This window comes from Equus caballus, chromosome 21, assembly GCF_041296265.1.
Source record: "Equus caballus isolate H_3958 breed thoroughbred chromosome 21, TB-T2T, whole genome shotgun sequence".
Lineage (NCBI taxonomy): Eukaryota > Metazoa > Chordata > Mammalia > Perissodactyla > Equidae > Equus > Equus caballus.
The window spans coordinates 45904659-45924395 of record NC_091704.1 but is presented as its reverse complement, the minus strand read 5'-3'; positions in this window follow the sequence as shown (position 1 = coordinate 45924395).

Sequence of the window (19737 nt, the reverse complement as noted above, 5' to 3'; positions counted from 1 at the left end):
CCTGAACTCTGATTTTGTTGAGGAAGTCAGTGTGCTCTCCTTAAGATGCTCAGCTTCCCAGAGCTTTTCACTAGGAGCACTCATGAGATGGATCTGGCCAATGAGATAAGAGTGGAAGTCCTTGGGTGGGGCTTCTTGGAAAGCTTGCTAAAGAGAACAAACTTTTACCCTTTCCCTGCCCTTTGTATCAGTTCTTTCTTCCTCTTTCTGCTTGGAAGGCAATCTGGCAGCCATCTTGCACCCATGAGAGGCCCATGCGAATGGACACCACCTGTTAACAGTGGAGAACAGAGTGATAGAAAGAGCTTAAATCATTGTTCATATAGTGGATCTGCTGAACCAGCCTAGACTGCCAAACTCTGGATTTCTTGTACGAGAGAAATAAGTTCCCATTCGATTAATACTATGGTCACATTTCTGGTGCATTATAGCCAAAGAAATTCCCAACTCATACACTTCATTTCATCAGATATGGACATTTGCTTTTGTCTTTGTTTCGAGCTCATTTTTAAGCTAACAAGATTGAAAGTTCTCTGTCATTTCTGTCTACTTTTGGATCTCACAAAGTCTAGTTTTTTAATTCCTTTTATTTTTTCCCCCCTGCCCTAGGCCATCTTTTGCTTCTCTTCCTCACTAAGCTTTGACTTCCATGGCTGATCACTCAAATCCTCTTTTACCAACACTCAATTTTCACGCATCCTTGTTCTGCTTGACCTATTGGACAAATACTCAACTTTTCTCCAATCCTACAGCCAAGAGACTGAGCACTGTTAGAAAAAAGTATAGAACTTTAAGAATTAGTGCCACTTCCAATTCATGATCTCCAACCTCAGCTCACAATAATTTATCCCCATGTGTAGTTTCTTTATCCAGCCCCTCAGTAACTATGACTACTTTCTTCAAATCTCCTACATCTCTACCAGAATAAATATATCTAAGAGCCTATAGAAAGCATATTACTTTATATTTTAAAATGTCACGTCACACTTCATCTATCCCCCTCACTCTCAGCAGACTACTAGCTCTCTTCCTACTTCATTAAATCTAGAAACCTATATTGGTGCTTCCCTCCAGTGAATGAGGTCTTCTTCCTCCTTTTAAGGACAACCATTCTACTGGAGCTCTTGGTCCCATGGGAGAGAGTGTGGTATAGAGGCAAAGCTATGAGCTTTGGAACCAGACAGTTGGGTTAATATGCTAACTCTGTCACTTACCAGTTAGGTGAATTTGTTTAATTTCTCTGAGTCTCTTTTTTTAATCCATAAAATGTAGATAATACCTCTTTCATGGAATTGTTGTGAGGAGTCAATGAGTTTTATATGTAATGTAAGAAAAGAAATGTTATTCTCATCTGCCCCGATACTTTGCTCCAACAGCTATCCCCTCCATATCATCTTCTCCCCTAATTGCCTTCTACCTATTGACCACAAAGCACCATCTTTTCTATTCCACTGTATTCTATGTCCTTGAGTATTCTGACTTCAGCTCCCTCTACACCATTCAAATGGTGCTTCCCAGAGACCAAAGATCCTCTATATTGCATTTGACAACTCTCAGGAATTCATGTGTTCAGAGGGGAAAAAAAACACGCTTGAGATCCAGCCATGGAACTAGTGCTGTATTAGGCAGTGAGCAAGGCAGAGAAGATCCATGCCCTAATGGAGTTTACAGTCTAGCAAGAGAGGAAGAAATCAAATACTTACAATCCTGATGCCTATTATGAAGAAGGGAGAATTCGAATGATGGAAGCATATATAGCCTACAGAGTCATGGAATTTGGATCAAGAATGAAGGCCTGAATGAAATCAGAGTTTGTGGAGAATGAGAGAGAGGAACTGATAGAAGAGGTATCAAGATAGGAAAAGTGACTGGACGTGGAAGGGGAATGGGAGGGGGAAGTAGTGGGGAATAGGAGTCAGGGCTTCGTGGAATTGAGGGTAGAATGACTGAGGGATAGAATCAAGGCTTGAGTGACTGAGGGATGGTGCCATCCTAGGAGGGATAATTAGATCTATATTTGCAGTGGCTTGTTTGAAGTGTTACATGCTGACTTTGAAAATAGGAAGTCATGTGCTTTCTATAGGCTCTTAAATGTATTCAACCTGGGAGAGACTTAGGTAAACCAATTTCTTCCAGGTATGACTTCTTGGAGTTTCCAGTATCTCACAGTGAATTATGAATCTCCAATGCTGCCAGAACTCCTTTTATCAAAGGGGTCTCTCCCCTGGCTACTGGTGTAAAGAATTTACTCTGGGAAAGCCTATCAATGGATATGCATAGTAATAAAAAACTTAAAGGCAATTTTAATTCCAAGCAACAGAGGGCAACATTGCCCTTTTTATCCATAATAATAGATACACCAGACAAAACTGAGATAAAATTAGTTAAAATAACCTTAGTGCAAGCTTGAACTTCACGGGTGACTTCTTCTGTTCCTCCGTGGTTTATCTCCATTATTGCAGAAAAGAGGCCTTTAAAATGGTTTGAATGAGGTGTCCATTGATGCCAAAACAAACTCAGGTGGAAACATCTTTCTGAGTCGCCCACTTGCTGGGGAAGGGTAATGAATCAAACAGCAGTATTTGATCATGTTTACATCTTGAAACAGACTTGGCGTCGGTCATTCTCAGCTGCTCCTCATTATCACCAATAATGGAAAGAACACAACACAATGAGAGTCTGTAAAGCGGCACTGGGAATGACTTTACCCACTCCATTGTCATGAGTAGGGGTAGTGAAAGGTAGATGGCTCATAGGTCTGGAGGAATGGTGGACAGACTTTTTTAAGAAGGGAAAAGAAAACTCTCATGAAAAAGAAAAGCCAATGCTAGAGTGGTGCAAGAAACAAAGCTTTAAAAGAATAAAAAGAAATATCTATTCATAGCGGGGCCTGTGGAGAATGGATTCCCCAGAGAAGAAGTTCTCCATCACTTGAGATGTTCCAGCAAAGATGTATGCTTGGTTGCCTGTAGAGTGCTGTTCTTGAAGTGTGCTCGCAAGACCCGCTCCACTGGAGTCACTTGGAGTTCAGGCTAGGGCTAAAATGCAGGAACCTACGGAATGAAAAAGTCTGGCGGCAGAGTCCAGAGGTCCACATTCTAACAAGCTGCCCGGCAGTTTGCACACTGAACTTTGGAAACCACTGTTTTCAGGGTCCCTGTAATCAGTGGGTGATTGATGGTCTTGGAAGATGAAGCCCAGATCTCTACAAATGCTCACATCATGATAGTGAATGGGGGCGAAAAGATTGTGTTCCATATTTGCATGTATGTATTATCACAAATTAAATACATTTGTTTAGAAAAACAAGAAAATATAAATAAGGAATAAAAGTCGTAATTTCATAGCATAGATAAATACCATTATACTTCCTTGTGTATCCATCCACAGTGTTAGACTTCTAGATAGGATTATATGATGTATACAGTTTAATTATCTAATTTTTCACTTTCAATTTATATCCCAAACATCATTGTAACATTTACAGAATGGATCAATAGATGGCTATAATGTAAATTTAATCGAATTCCTATACTTGAACATTCAGCTTTTCAGACTTCTAAAATTATATACAGGGATTTTGAACCAGGTTGTAATGCAATCTTCTAATTTACTTTTGTTGGTGGTAAAAAAGTTTCTTTTTTTCCTAATTCTTCTATCCACAGATGTTTCACATTAACAATGTTCATATTTCTCTCCATACCTCTCTCCAAGTTCATACAGTAATATACAATCATCTATGCACTTACATAGATTTTTCTTTAAAAAATTTAAAAAATAGCATATTAGAATACACATCTTGCTTTTCTTTTTTTTGTTGCTGAGGAAGATTAGCCCTGAGAAACCATCTGTTGCCAATCTTCCTCTCCTTTTTCCTTGAGGAAGATTAGCACTGAGCTAACATCTGTTGCCAATCTTCCTCCACTTTATATGTGGGTCACTACCACAGCATGGCTGACGAGTGGTGCAGGTCTGTGCCAGGGATCCGAACCTGCGAACCTGGGCCACCAAAGCACGGCATACTGAATTTAAACACTATGCCGTGGGGCTGGCCTCTACATCATGCTTTTCTTGCCTAACAGCAGACAATGGCAAAATGTCCAGGTCAATGGGTATAGATCCAATTCATTCTTTTAAAAAGCTGCATAAAATTCCATTATATGGCTTCATCACAGTTTATTCGGAGATTCCCTTACTGATGGAAAGTTCAACTTACTGATTTTTGTGTGTCTGTTTTTGTTTGTTTTTTGCCACACAAACCATGTTGCAAATAACACCTTGTCTACACATTCCTATGCAATAGTCTTCTTATTTCTGTAGAATAGTTTCTCAGAAGTGGGACTGCAAGGTCAGAGGATCTGTGTGCTTTTAATGTTATAAACTCTCTTAGACTGCCTAAAATCTAAGAAACCTTTGTTCTATCTGCTTGTGGTCCCAAGACAATCACTTACCTAATAAAGAAACACAGATAAATTCAGCAATCTGAAGGGTAAAAAATGCACTATGATATAAAATAAACCCACTGAATTACAGCAATATACACATTACTTCCAATTTGAAGACAAGAGGTGGCAGTAACGACTGTGCCCAGAGTTTGATGAAGTTTAAGATGAATTTGCTGTCAGGCATAGTAGCAGTCGGTAGTGGTGTGCCCCAAGTCCCATCCCCGCCTGGCTTCGATCCCAGTGGAGTAAGGGAAAGCCGGGTTGCCCCTCCGGCCGCCCTTCACATCCTGCACAGCCAGCTTCGCCTCCTGCAGCTCCTCAGTGTCCAAACCTGACTGGAAAGGGAGCAGGGCCGAGAGGCCCAGCTGATTTTCAACTGTGGCCAGAAAATACAAAATGACACAAAACTGTTTGCGATACCTGGAGTCACTGTTACAGTAAGTGACTGGAAGGAAACACAGTTTTCTACAGCATTATTCCCTAAAGAGGATTCGTAAAGCCCTGTTGCTAAGAGAACCTGCAAGAACATGTTAACGTATTCATTTTAATTAAGTGCAGGGTGTCATGGGATCAATGGCCAGGATTAGATAGGTAGGGATGGAACTAGAGAGAGAGAGAGAAAGAGAAAGAAAGGGAAGAATACAAGGATTTTAGGGTTTGCTAAGTAATCCCCTTTTTCCCCTCTCCTGGGTGTGGAACTGACAGAGAGAGACGGAGAAGGAGAGAGAGAGAAATACGAGTCTAGCAGCTGGGGAGCCAACCATTACGTTTGTCAATGACAAACTGTTCGAAGCACGCGGCTCCACGTCCTGATGACAGTGGGCTAGTTGCCCCTTCGTTAGAAGTGAATTCCTCCTCCTGGGTCACACAGAGTTACAAAACCCTCTCCCCACAGAACGTACAGCAGAGAACACTGGCTTCCTGATCTAATAGGTTCCCTGCAAGAGGGAGGGGACCTGCTGATGGGGCTCCAGCAGCTCTCTCTCCCACTCTACACAGCAGATAACTTCCCCCCTTAGTCCTAGGGGAGTGGGGAGTGAAGAGAGGTGAGCAGAGGGACCAGAGGATTGAGCCTAATAGGAGGAGGGAATTAACATTCCCTCCTAACAACTGTTGTCTAGACTCCTATTCCTCTTCAAAGTTGCTGCGGCCAGCGAGAATGCCCACGTGGGTATTTCGGCTACAAAGGTCAAAGCTTCAGCCCAAGTTTTTTCTCTGAAACACGAGTGGGGCTCTGAATTTTATCTGTAGCCACTATGTTCAAAAGCGCCTACTATGTGGAATCTCAGCTATTCACAATGGACTGCATAAGCCGAGGCCCAAGCTCTTTATGTGATTGTGAATGAATAAATTCGATAGGCCGACAAGTCTCAGCACCTGCTCCTGCACGAAAGGAAGAAACAGCTCTTACGTGGTAAAATCGCCCTGTGGGGCGGATCCTGGGCAACGCGTAAGCCGGCCGTGGGCGGTGGGCGGGGGATGGAGTGGCCCCGGAAGCGCAAGGCTGGGAATCGGGGCTCCAAAGTCCAACTCGGTCCAAACTAGAAGTGGTTCAATCCCTTACCCTCCGTGGGCTTCAGTTCCATTTCCTGCACAGAATGAGAGTTTTAAAAAAGGTGGCATCTCTGCCACCTTAACATAGATTTTATTTTAAATATACAAAAGGAATGCTTTTTACTAATGATATGCCTATGTTAAAAAAAATCAGCAAAGGGGATGTGATGACGTCTCAGATAAAGAATAATTGTGGATGGCAGAATGGACAATTACTGTTCTCTAACAGGATTCGTAGTAGAAAACAGAACCCGCTCCAACTAGTTCGGGTGGAGAGGAGTTTATTGAAGGAGAGAAAGTGCTTCCCAGAACCTCTGGGAGAGGGTGGGGGGCAGACGCGGAAGCCGTGTGAGCGGAAACAGCCCCAGAGGGCAGCGCAGGACTGCTGCAGCCTCAGGAGGACGTGGCCTCATATTCCGCTCACACTTGGGCTGCGGAGGGGCCCTGCCTCGCATCTCCACCAAGACTGCCTCTGAAAGATCAGCGTCTCTGCCCTGTGATCCGTCTGCCTCTCTTGCCGGCTGGATTCTCATAGTGCCTCCTTTTTCCCGGGGAAAATCTTGCTCCTCGTGCTCTAGTTTCAAGGGAGGTTGGTGGAGGGCTTCGGCCTCACGAAGGTAACATGCATAAAGAGAGAAATTGCCCAGATGTAGCAACAGAACTCAGAAAGTATTGGGTGACCAAAAAGCATGACAAATGCCCATGCCCACTGTTATTATATTGTCCCAGAGGCAGAAATCCAGGAACTGACGTTTAAGGCATCACTTAATGCATTTGATTTGAATGTACATGCCCACACATCGTGGAACCAGAGAACCACCCTATGTTAATTTGCCATCATGGTTCCTCTTGTAATAAATAGTTATTTTTTTAAAAATTCAATTCAGGGAGGTAAAAATCATTACTGTTGATTTTATGTTATGTTGATATTCCTGTTGTGTTCATAGCTCTAGAAAAGGATATGTTATGTTAAATTATGCATTGAATATTAATTCAATGTGCAGCTAAATGGAAATTTTGATTGAATAAGCTGTCTTTTTTTAAAATTATTTTATTTTTCCTTTTTCTCCCTAAAGCCCCTCAGTACATAGTTGTGTATTTTTAGTTATGGGTCCTTCCAGCTGTGGCATGTGGGATGCCACCTCAGCATGGCCTGATGAGCAGTGCCATGTCCATGCCCAGGATCCGAACCAGCGAAACCCTGGTGCACCAAAGCAGAGTGTGGGAACTTAACCACCCGGCCATGCGGCCGGCCCCATGAATAAGCTGTCTTAAAGAGGTCTTGTTTTAGGGGGAAGTGGTTGGGCAGAGGGAGGCGTCAGTCAATTCCTAAGCCTTTGTTTGTCAAAGGTTAGCCCTTCTAACACATTTCAAAATCACCTAGGGTCCTTATTAAAATTATAGACTGATCCCTGACCAAAAGCATTGTTATCTGGGGGAAAAGTCTGGATTATATCGTCTAACGAGCTCTTTAACTGGTTTCTTCCTCATTCCAAATCTTGAGAACTACTGCTTTATGTGGAAAATATAGATACTTTGAGGGAATATTAAGTAATAAATTAAAAGTTAATTAATTAATTAATACAGTTAGGTACTATCTCCATTGTATTATTTATTCTAGTCTCTATTGATCTGGAATAATGGCTGCTACATACAAAGTAGTCCACAAATTCTGAGGTGAAAGTGTTTCACTTTTATCAGGACATCTGAATTTCAAATGTCTAGCATTTCCTAGCAGTCATTAGTCCACATTTTCCTAAGTCAATCAGGGCGCAGCTTCTGACCTAAGCTGCTAAACCATTTTCTTTGATAGCAGAACTGGAAATAGGGCTTATTTCCCTTCCTACTGGGCTTCAGCCTCTAACTGGCACTTATTTTTTGAAATGTAAAAGTCATCCTCTTTCAAGGAAAACTATTCCACTAACTTTTCCCATTAGCTAAGCTTTTGAAGCCAGTGTTTCCCAAACTTAATGTGCATCGGAAAAATCTAGAGGGCTTGTGGAGTCCGCAAGTCCTCTGACTCAGTCAGCCTGGGAGGTGGGTAGCGTCTGCACACTGGACGCTCATCCCAGAGGATGCTGGTGCAGGAATCACTCTTCAAATCTTCAAACTGCTTGGACGGTCCCAGTTCCCCAAATTGTGATTATCCTTCTGCCATAATCAGCAGGAGGTTAGCTGAGTTGTGTAGGAAAGATTCTAACGAGTGAGTCTCAGGCTCATGAAGAATGCAGACGTATTGGGGGATCAAAGTGTTGCACCCAATGTACGGAAATTCCAGGGCTGAGCCCCTGTGTTGGCTGCACCTGCAGGGATGCTGCAGTGACCTCTGGAGGAGGGCACAGCATCCTCTCTCCCTGCTGCCCAGTTGTTCACCATCATTTCTCACCTCTGGGCTGTGTTTGCTGAGGGCAGTGAAATAGAACCAACTTTACACAGGGCTTTAAGAGTTTCATACTTTTGCCTGTGAGGAAGGCATTGTTATTATCAGCCCCATTTAAAGAAACTGAGAATCAAAGAGGTTGTCTTGCCCAAGATCATGGCTTGAAAGCCATGACCAGCTACGAGTGAGGATGGATGAAGCTCATGTCTGGTCCTTAGGGAGCCTGGGAACATAGCTCTGAGCTCAGGTTTCTGGCAACAAAGATCGGGGGAGAGCAATTGAGCTGCCTGGATCAGGCCAATGGAGCCTTTCCTTCCCTAGGATGGAGATGTGACACTGGATTGACACCTGACCCCCTCATAACCAGGCACTCTCAGGTGTGAGAAGGCGACCTTGGGAATGGGTGCAACAGGCCCATCCTGGAGCACTGGAGGGGCCTCATGGAATAACCTCCCTTCTCTCCCTTTCTAACAGCATGTTGTAAGGCCTGAAATACCCCCAAGAAGCAATTTTCCTTTGGGTTTAAATAGAGCCTTATCGGCCTCTAATTGTTATCTATAAGGCATACCATTTCGAGACTCTGCAAGTACCACTTTCCTCTGCAGAAATGGGGACCCAGGATGGCACCTGGCCCATAAGAGGTAGGCACACACCGAGATTCCCCAGCCCTGAGCTTTGTCTGTGCTGGGCCTCAATAGTCTGCCAGGGTTAGAGGTGCAGGTGGTGCCTATGAAACAGAGCAAAACAAAACTGATGAATAAGGATGAGAAAGGAAGTTGTGACCGGGACCCCTCTAGTGCTGCAACCTCAAGATAGAAGAGAATGAATTCTAGGTATACTTTGGGCTGGATTCGAAAGACCACAAAAACCCACATATCAACGTTGGGGTAAGTGTTCTCTCCCTCCTTCCCTCCCTCCCTTCTTTCCTTTCCTGAATCATTCAGTCCAAATATCACCAGGTAGGATTAAGCAAAATAGGCATCTATTGTGGGGGCAGGGGCAGGACCAGAGCAGGGTGTCAGAGCCTAAATGGGATGAGAAAGGCACCCGTGTGGGTGAATGACAGGGGCAGAGACCCTGCACCCCCCGGGGAATCTGAGCAGGGTGAAGAGGGCATCCAGGTAGGAGTGGTCATGATGGTCCAGAACAGGAAGTCAGAACACGAGTGAGGTGAGGAGGGTGGGAGGGTGGGGGGAGGTGGTGATGGGAGATGGCAGATGATCCACTAAGTAAATATTATATGGAGGAGAGTGGGAGCCAAGTTTTCACTGTCCAAGAAGGGAGTTACAGATATGAAAAGAGAGAAAACTCACATAAATCCTGTGATACTGGTTTGGAATTGGAGATGTCAGTGTGGATGCATGATTTTCAGTATATCTAGATAGGTCTAGAAATAAATCTAGGGGCCAGCCCAGGGATGTAGTGGTTATGTTCACGTGCTCCACTTCAGCGGTCTGGGGTTTGCGTGTTTGGATCCTGGGCACGGACCTACACACCACTCATCAAGGCATGCCCTGGCGGTGTCCCACATACAAAACAGAGGAAGCTTGGCATGGATGTTAGCTCAGCAACAACCACCCTCAAGCAAAAATAGAGAGGGGGATTGGCAACAGATGTTAGCTCAGGGGCAATCTTCCTCACCAAAAAAATAAATTTACAATAAATCAATCTAGCTCTAAAAATTTGTGTGTACACACCCACTCACACTGAAATCACCTTAAATAAGTGATCGAAACAGTGCTAGTGATGGGACAATTTAAAATCGTGTGCCACCTGATAGGATTCAGTGGGAAGAACATAGCATCACTTCTGTGATATTCCTGCCAAAAATCATAACCTGACCCTAACTATGAAAAAGTATCAGACAAATCCAAATTCAGAGACATTCTACAAAACGAATGACCTGTAATCTTCAAATATGTCGAGGCCATAAAGGTCAAGGAAAGACTGAGGAAGTGTTCCAGACAGAAGGAGAATACGATAACTAAATGCACTGTGTGATTCTGGATTTGATCCTTTTTCCATAAAGGACATTATTGGAACAACTGGTGAAACTTGAATGATGTCTGCGGGTTGGATGCTGGTTATTTACCAGTGTTGGTTTCCTGCTTTGATGGTTGTTTTGCGGTAGGAGAATGTCCTTGTACGTAGGAAATACGCTGAAGTATTCAGGGGTGATAGCACATTGGGTCAGCAGCCTACTGTCAAATGGGTTCAGGAAAACAAGTACTTTGTGCTATTCTTCGCACTTTTCTGTAAGTTTGAAATTATTTCAAAAAATCTATTATAAGATTCAAGTAGTTCCTTAAAATTGCTTTTGAGATTTAAAAAATTACTCTTAACATTTTTTTCCATTGAGTTATAATTTACATACTGAAAATTCAGCCTTTTTCATTGTATGAGTTCAATGAATTTTGACAAATATATAGTCATGTAACCACTACAAACAACGTATGGAAACCTTAATGGTAAATGCCTCTTACTTTTAAAACTGTCAAGGAATGAGTTGCGTTTTTAGAAATGCTTTCATTTATTTTACAAGTATAAATATTAAACCTATTACACTTCTTTTTAAAATATTCAGATATAAAATGTATAATGCTAAAACGTTTGACTTTTTTAAAAAGGTTAAGAATCTTACAATAAAACAAGAAAACAAAGACGTGAAATAAGCTCTGCCTTTCACTGGAGAAAATGCTTGCATTTCCTCTCCTTCCCGCTTTAATGTAGAGTTAGAACTGTGTAGGCAGAGAGATGTGCTTCTGCCAGGAAAAGCCTCATTAGTCCCAGGAGGAAGCCCTGCCCACCTGCCCCACTGTCTCCCCAGCTGTCCGAGCACCTTCCTTGAGGGGTGGTTCTCCCCATGGCTTTGAAATACACCTACACGCTCCACTGTGGACTGTGACACTTAACCTCCCTCGGCCTCCAGTTTGGCTAATGGGCTGTGAAGCGTGGACTGACATCTGCTCAGAGGACAGGGGAGACCAGCGCTGTGCACCGGGGCTCAGCTCTCACAGTGGCTCGGAGGGAAGGAGTCGGTAATGGATCATTCAGCACGAGCTTCATAGGTTCCTTAATTCATTCTCTAACTTTCCCCTGATGTCCTTGTAGCAAGTTAGAAAAATTCAACTCCTGTCACAACTCAGAGGTGCAGTGAAAAGATTATTTCTCTGTAATTGGAACTTTCTCCTGAGACCGCTCCCACAAGATACTAGGCGAAAATTAACTACATCTCCAATCCAGTCCAAAGCTTATTCCCTTTAAATGAGGTTCAGTATCTGTTAGTTAAAAATAGTCCCTCAAGTAGCTTCTCTTCCTTTGTCTCTCTCCCTGAGATTGTGTCTGACACTGAAGGATACACCTTACTTGACCTTGTGGCTTTCAGGGAAAGTTGGGGTCCCCAGGGAGCCCTTGAGACCTTGTGCTTCCCAGTAGATCTCCTACTCTTGAGGTGTTGTTTCTTTTCCTCCAGGTTGCTAGGGCCTTGCTGGTCCCCACTGCTAACATCTGGGTGGATATTGCTCAGAGTTGTTACTATTCCTTGGGCAATGTACCCACAGGTGCTTTCTAGACGATCCCATTTCATCCCAGCTACTGCTGGCACCAACATCAACTCGAGGATAGGCCGAGATACCCATTTGTCTCCAGCTTCTGTTTTTGGTCCTGCAGGATTTTCTGCAGCATCCCCTTGTCCCAGTTAAGACAACTCCTGGCAATTTCCCCTAGACAGACAGTCAGATACTTCCAGGGCCTGTGCAGCATGCGTTAAGCGGATCAGGGCCATGGACCTGGGACACTGGGTGAGTTGCTGAACTGCTCCCTGCCTGCGAGTCTTCATCATAAAATGCAAATCATAACAGCTAATGCTAATTGCACACTTACTATTAGTCTGGCACGAAAGTGTATGTGTAAGTGATTAATATAATCATTATTATACTAATAACTTACTTCACACTTGTAATTTCACAAAAAGTTGTGAGCGAAAGAGTGACTCCCCATGTTAAGGGCCTTTATGCATACTTTGAATAAATGCCATGTATATCAACATTTAAAGTTTGTAGTATGACAAACGAGCTTTCTTTTTGCCTTAGAAATTCGTCAATCCAATGAGATCCATTGACTGCAAGTTTCTAAACACTCTCTACTTAACTGCACTTTCACGTTGATCTAGTTGCAAACAGGTAGCAAGCAATTTTTGGACAGCATTGGTCCATAACATACACTTTGAATAGCACTCTTCTATGTTTTTACGTGCATTAACTAATTTAATCCTCACAATAACTTTACGAGGATAATATTATTATTCTACAACTAGTGAAGGTAGCAACTAATAAGTGTTGGAGTTTTGGGACCCAGGTTTTGAGACTCCAAGGCCCCTGTTCATACCCTGTTGTGGAGGGGAGGAGGAATGTGCCAAGTAGATTTTCCTTGTCTTGAAGATACAGGGTGGAGTGAGCTGATGATGAGCAGGTGGTGGAAACTGGCAAATGAGATGAGGTAGATAAGGGCCTAAGATGGACTTAGATTGGCCAGGGTTGTCTCTATCCCCAGGACCAATGAAATGTGTAGGTAAAATTGAAGAACTGTGGTGAGATGGCAGCCTCTAGTCCTGGGGGTGAGGGGAGGCCTGAGACTGGAGAGACCCCCATCACTCAGTGCTGATTATGTCCTCCAACCAGAAGACAGGAGTAAAGCAAGGAAAGGGTTGCCATTTGTTCTGTAAACCAGATGGCTGATATGGACAGTTGATTGTCAACTTACTCCAGAACAATGGGGCTAATTAACCAAATGCAGTTGAAAGAGATGTTTGGCCCGGCCTCCTATCCTGCTTCATATGTCGTTGAGAAGGGAGACTTGGTTACTAATAAGTCTTTGCTTCTAGAAAGTTGTAAAAAGTCTTTATTTCTAGAAAGTTTAGCTTTAAAGTGTTTTAATGTCAAGAGAATAAAATATTTACACCACTTTTTCTTGTTTTTGTGACTTAAACAAGACAGAATCATTTCCCCCATGATAAAGCAGATAAAGAGGTGGGAGGATGTATTTCCTAAATTGTCTTATCGAAACGAATCTGGGTTAGAAACAGGTGATGCTATTCAAAATATTCCTGCCCACTGCAGGGAGGTGGAAAGAAAGCAAGACGAGGGTAAGCTTGTGTGTGTGTGTGTGTGTGTGTCCCTATTCTGGGTGGCAGCTCTCTGACTTCTTCCCAAATAAACTCTCTGAACCAGCCTGGCTCCAGAGAGAGAGAGAGGTGACTGCGGGTTAGCAGTAAGTAATGGGACTGTCTCGTTTACAGCAAGCTCTTAATTCATTAGGTGTAGACTTGGATGAGGATGAGGTTTGAGAATTGGGCTGCAGGTGTCCATCTGAAGTACTGCACCTACAATTTCTCCTCCTCTGTTCCCTGGACAGGCCTTTCTCCTGGACCTAGTGTCGGGCTCGGACCTGGAGTTCCATTTGGCAGCACCCCGTCCCCATTGCAAACTACAAAGAAAAGGAATACAGCAGTTTAGCCTAAAACACAGTATGACATGTTATTCACTTGCTTTAACGGCCCCCTTTAATGACCCCCTACTATCCTTAAACTAAAATAAAAACTCCTTAGCAAGGATGGCAAGGCTTCTTGTAACCTTCCCCTTTGTGTAGGCAGAATAATGGGCGCCCAAAGCTGTCCATGACCTCTTCCCCAGAACAACCTGTGACTATGCTAGGTTACGTGGCAAAGGGAAATTAAGACTGCAGGTGGCATTAAGGTTGCTAATCAGCTGCCGCTAAGTTAGGGATATCATTCTGGATTATTCAGATGGTTCTGACATAATCACAAAGGTCATTGAAAGCTGAAGAAGGAGGCAAAAGAAGAGAGTCAGAGGGATGCGATGTGAGAACTTGACCAGCTGGTGCTGGCTTTGAAGACGGGAAAGGGAACCGTGAGCCCAGGAATGCAGGCAGCCTCTAGAAGCTGGAAGAGGCCAGGAAACAAATTCTCCGCTAGATCCTCCAAAAGGAACACAGCTCTGCCAACACCTTGATTTTAATCCAGTGAGACCTGTGTGGGCCTTCTAACCTGCAGAACTGTAAGATAATAAATTTGTGTTGTTTTAAGCCATGAAGTTTGTGGTAGTTTGTTGGAGGACTTAAGGTCAGCTTGCAAACAGGAAAGCAAGCAGCATTTTTCTCTTTTTTTTCTCTCTCTCCTTTTATAACTCCATCATCAGGTTCGGCTCTCTCAAGGCACAGTTAAATGAGAGAAACCCTCTAGCATGTTCTTCCTAGTACTAGGTGGGAGAGTTATCTTGGAAATTACTCAAGACTATGGTTGTAAAATGATTCATTTCAGAATGCCTCTGTTATACCCAGAAAAATCAGTAGGCAAAAGGTCATTCTATCCATTTAGATTTACTTGCTATATTGACCTTTGGAATTACAAGCCCTTGGTGTGGGTGCTGATTTGAAATGCCCCATCTAGCCTGACTGTAGTCAGCGCTGGTGCAGTGGAGTGGCCCATCTGAAAATGATAAAGCAAAAAGGAACTAGGATATATTTTTTGTAACAGGCTTAGTAACAGCCCTTTGCTGACAGCAGCAAAAAGGTTTCCAACATGGTGGCAGGACCAGGAAGTATTAAGTGGCAAATGCTTTCAGTCACCTCCCGCTTTTGATGCCCCAGAGTGATGTTTCCCAAGACAACAGAGTTCGATACTGAACTTGCTTCCCTGCCCCGCCGTCCCTGAGAGGCTCGTTCTGTTAAAGGGCTGTGGGATCTCAACCTCCCTGTGGCCAAGTCTCCTCCTTTCTCAAAAGGAAGCTAGAATCATGCAAACCTCCCTCACCGAGACGTGGAGGGGATAGCTATTTGTAGTACCCAGGAAGGAAACACAGAGGCTGGGTTGTATTTGATTAAAGTGTTGATAATTGTTTTATGTCATTAACTGAGAATCATGTTCTTAGTCACTGTTTTCACACGCTTCTCTTTTCATATGAGATCTGACTATTTCAATAGCAACCTAGATGGAATGCTCAGGTCTTCACCAGTTGTTCATCTGTTCATTTATTCAACAAATATTTACGAGCATGCACCATCTGGGCAGCCTTCTGTGCACTGGGGATAATGGGAGAGAACAAAGACCCTTGCAATCATAGCATCTACATTCCAGTGGGGGGATGGATAATAAAAAATTACATAAATAGAGTAAGTGCCATAAGAGAAATAAGGCAGGGAGGGGCTAGAGCTTTCCTAGGGGTAAGAGCAGAAAGGGAGGCTTTGCTGAGAAAGTGAGATTTGAATGATCAGAGAATGTGAGGGAGGAAATTATGTACATATCTGGGGGAAGAGCATTCCAGGCAGAGAGAACAGCAAGCACAAAGATCCACCATTCATCATCTATCAACCAGCAAATTATCACTATTACTCGCTGTCCTGCTCTCGATCCACCAGGCCAACCAGTATTTGGTCAGAACTTTTGGCTTTGGGTCGATCTCCCTTCCTTAGCTTCCAAAATCTTATAGTATTCATCTGCTCCCCAGTGCCTGAAATATTAGATTGAACCATATGAAATTGCCAATATGAAACAATTTTTGACCCACAAAAATGGCAGCTTCATATGGTTCAACCCAATACATATGGCAGGGTCCCAGGCTGTAATAAAAAGTAAGCTTAAAGTGCAAGCACCCCATGCATGACCTTCTCCTCTTACCCTTTCCTCTCTGAGAAAGAGTCTTGTTAACTTCTTCTACACAAATATGTAGGGAGCTGATAGTTGAGCCTTTTCTACAAGCAGACATTGATGGTAGTCGCTCAAGTGAGTGAAGTGAGGGTAAAGAGGCGCTTTGGGAAAGAGAAAATCAGGGTATTTTGAAAACTTCCCTGAGGGCTGGTCTTTTTTGAGCAGAGTTTTCCCTCTAATCTCCCCAAAGCTTATGTTGGAGACACACCCATTCCCTGGTGGTTGGCTACAGGGGAGCTCAGGTACATGCCTACCCATGGGGAGATGGTCTTACCCTATGGCCAACCATCATCTCAATACAATTGGCTATAAGAGTTGAACACAAATGGAGGCAAGCAGTCTTCCTTATGGCCACACAGATGATTTGTCTCATGTCTCAGTTTTTCTAGCCATGGCCGCAACCAGTTGTGGGGCTGGAGCAAAAAGACAGTGCTCAGGAGCTGGTGAGAAGAGCTGCCATTACACGTCGAACTTCCCCAAGGCTTTAGGTTTGGTCTTCGTGCTCCCTTCAGGACCATTATACATACATGTACGTGGGCTGACCTCTTCAGGGAGGGCCTCATGTTTAGACTTTTGCTGTTTACCCCAAATACAGTTGGGGGGTGTGTGTGTGTGTTTGTATGTATACTTATTTATATAAACAGTCAAAACTTACCACAATATTGATTATTTTGTTTTGACATTCCTTCCTTTTTTTTAAGATTAGCACCTGAGCTAACATTTTTTTCCAATCTTCTTTTCTTTTCTTTTTTTGTTTTCTTCTCCCCAAAGCCCCCAGTACATAGTTGTATATTCTGGTTGTAGGTTCTTCTGGTTGTGCTGTGCGGGACGCCACCTCAGCATCGCCCAATGAGCGGTGCTAGGTCTGCACCCAGGATCCGAACCAGCAAAACCCTGGGCCTCTGAAGCAGAGTATGTGAACTCAGCGACTCAGCCACAGGGCTGGCCCAGACATTCCTTCATTTTTAAAAAATATACTGGGAACCTCAAAAAGTAGAAGTGACCTATTCCTCTTTAAGACTTCTGTAAGACCCCGGTCGATCCTGACTGACCAGGTCAAGGAATCGAGAAAATAGAAGAATGCTCTGTGACTCTCGGACCATCTGTATCAGCATCTCCTGGAAATTTTGGGGCCTTTCTTGACCTGCTGAGTCAGAATCAGTGAGACCTGGGCCAAAGAGCCTGTATTTGAAACAAGTTCCCCCATGTAACAAACTCAAGTTTGAGAGCATAGGGCTGGGGAGTGAGATAGGTCAACAGACATTGGATTTCCCTAGGAAAGGAGGAGGGTGGAGGATGGGAAGGAAGCCAAAGGTCTTCATAAATATGGGGGTGTGACTAACAGAGATGAGATGAGGAGGGAGGAAGGATATTAGGTGGAGAGCCTGACCCTCAACGAGGCAGTCTCTCCTGTGGGCAGCTGAGTGATAATGGGTACATCTCAGGCCCACCATCTTTTCCAGGCCCTTTCCCAGACGTCGTCATCTTTGAGCTCTACAGCCGCACTGGGAGGTTCTGAGGTAAGTCAAATAATATCAAAATCACCTTACCAAAGAGGGAAAGAATGATGAACATGCAGCCTCCTGTCCTCGTCCTGAGCTTCCTCCTTGGCGTCCCATTCCTGGTAACGCCCAGATGGAAACAGCAGATAGTAAACTCCCAAATGTTATTTTAATTCCCAAATTTGTACACTATGCTTGAGGAGGAGTTACTGATGGAATTTGGCTTCCTAGAGTGAAAAGTGGGAGTTATTTGTGAAATCACAACAGTTTATTAATAATTCAGGATGACCTGCAATCAGAATAAGAATTAGCTTCTTGTCTGAGTGCAGAGGAAGGATCATTGGTACATTTGGAGTGGGCCTTGCCCACAGAGCCCCTCTGCCCACTTCTTTTGATTCTGGACCTTCTGTGAGTCACGTCCTTGGCAGTGGGCAGAGCCAGTAGGCAGGACTGGAGGTGAGGGCCCTGAGGTGGGAGGGGACCACATGTCAGAATTTGAGCTCAAGATACCCACTCTAGTCTGCTGATCCAAATGTGGCCAGTCATAGCTGTTACCCGGCCCACCGACTCCATAAGACGTTAACCACAACCCTGCTCAGAACAAGCCTAACATATTATCTTTAGCTTGCAGGAAACCACAAAGAAAGAAGGGAGAAGATGGCTGAACAAAACCAGCTGAAGGCAGCATGGAAGTCTGACTTGACCTGATTTAGACCCGGCAGCACATTATGCGCTCATTGTAATATATTACCATGTTATAGAACACACCCACCTAAGGCAAGCATCTCTCAGGGCTCAGAATGCTCAGAGAGGACACCAACCTTTACCAGACAGAAGAACCTTAGGTAGCTTTAGGGAAACCCAACAGGCCACCCTCTACTGCCTGGGCTGCAACAGGCTGGGATCAGCACAGGCAGGAGGAGGGTTCAGATTGGTGCGAGGACGGGAGGGAGTACCACCCAGTCCACTCTGAGAGATGGCCCCAGCTGTGCCCCTGGTCTCCTGCTCTGGTGGGTGAATAGGGCAAGACACTGTCTCTGCATTTCAACCTCTATGGCAATCCACTCCTCAACTCCACTTCCCCGCTTCAACACACACATACACACACTTGCGCATGCACACACACACACCCCACTGTATTCTCCACCACAGAGAGGCTGCTTTCCTGTCCTTCAGCATGACCTGTGCATGCTCACCTCTGCCTTCCTCCTCTTCTCCAGCCCTTCTATTTGCTGCTTCCTCCTCCTTCTTGACCCACACATTTCTCCTATGAATTGACGAACAAAAGAAAAGATAATTTCAACAAAAGTTATTAAATTCTTACTATGTGCCAGGCACTATGCCAAACTTTGAAATTCTCAGAACATATTGGCCCTATCAGTCACTTGCCAAGTGAGGTCAAGGAGAACAGAGGTTTAGATGCCACAGTCGCTGTCTACTCACACTGGGCCTGAAGGGGTGGCATTTTGGAGAGATAGATCTATCATAGTCCAAGGTCCAACCTTGAGTTCAGCAGCTTTAGAAAGTGAATTTTGCCTGATTTAGAGGAATTGACTTACAATAACCAAGCTCATAGGGAATTGATGTATAAATTAGAATATCAATTTATTATATTTCCGTGAGTACTTTCTCAACTGATGGGGATAGTTGTTGAGGGTGGTGAATTATTTTTTTCTTTTGAAAACTGGTAGACTAGCACATGCAAATTTTTATCTTTGCCTGCCTCCTCTAGGTACTATGAAGAGCAACTGATCTCTTTTCCCATGTTTTCTCCTCAAGAGATCACTTGTGTCAGTTGGACCTCAGCTGGCTCTCACAGGCTGGCATGGCTAGGCTAGATTTCCAATTCCACCTCATACCGCTTTGATTAGGAGAATGACCACGAATTTTGTCAGTATTCCATGAACTCGCACCGAAAGTTAATACTGGTGCGTCTTTCCCCAGTTATAAGCAAATAGGCTAAAGTAGGAAAATTTTATAAATTTTCTTTCAAACATTTTTTTCCTTGGGACGTTGGTGACTACTATTCCTTCTTTGCAAGGAAAGGTTAGCAGAAGCCAAAACAAATGACTATGGAGCACGCCTATATTAACAGCTGATCGTCCTGCTTCACTCAGACACGTGTGCACGTGA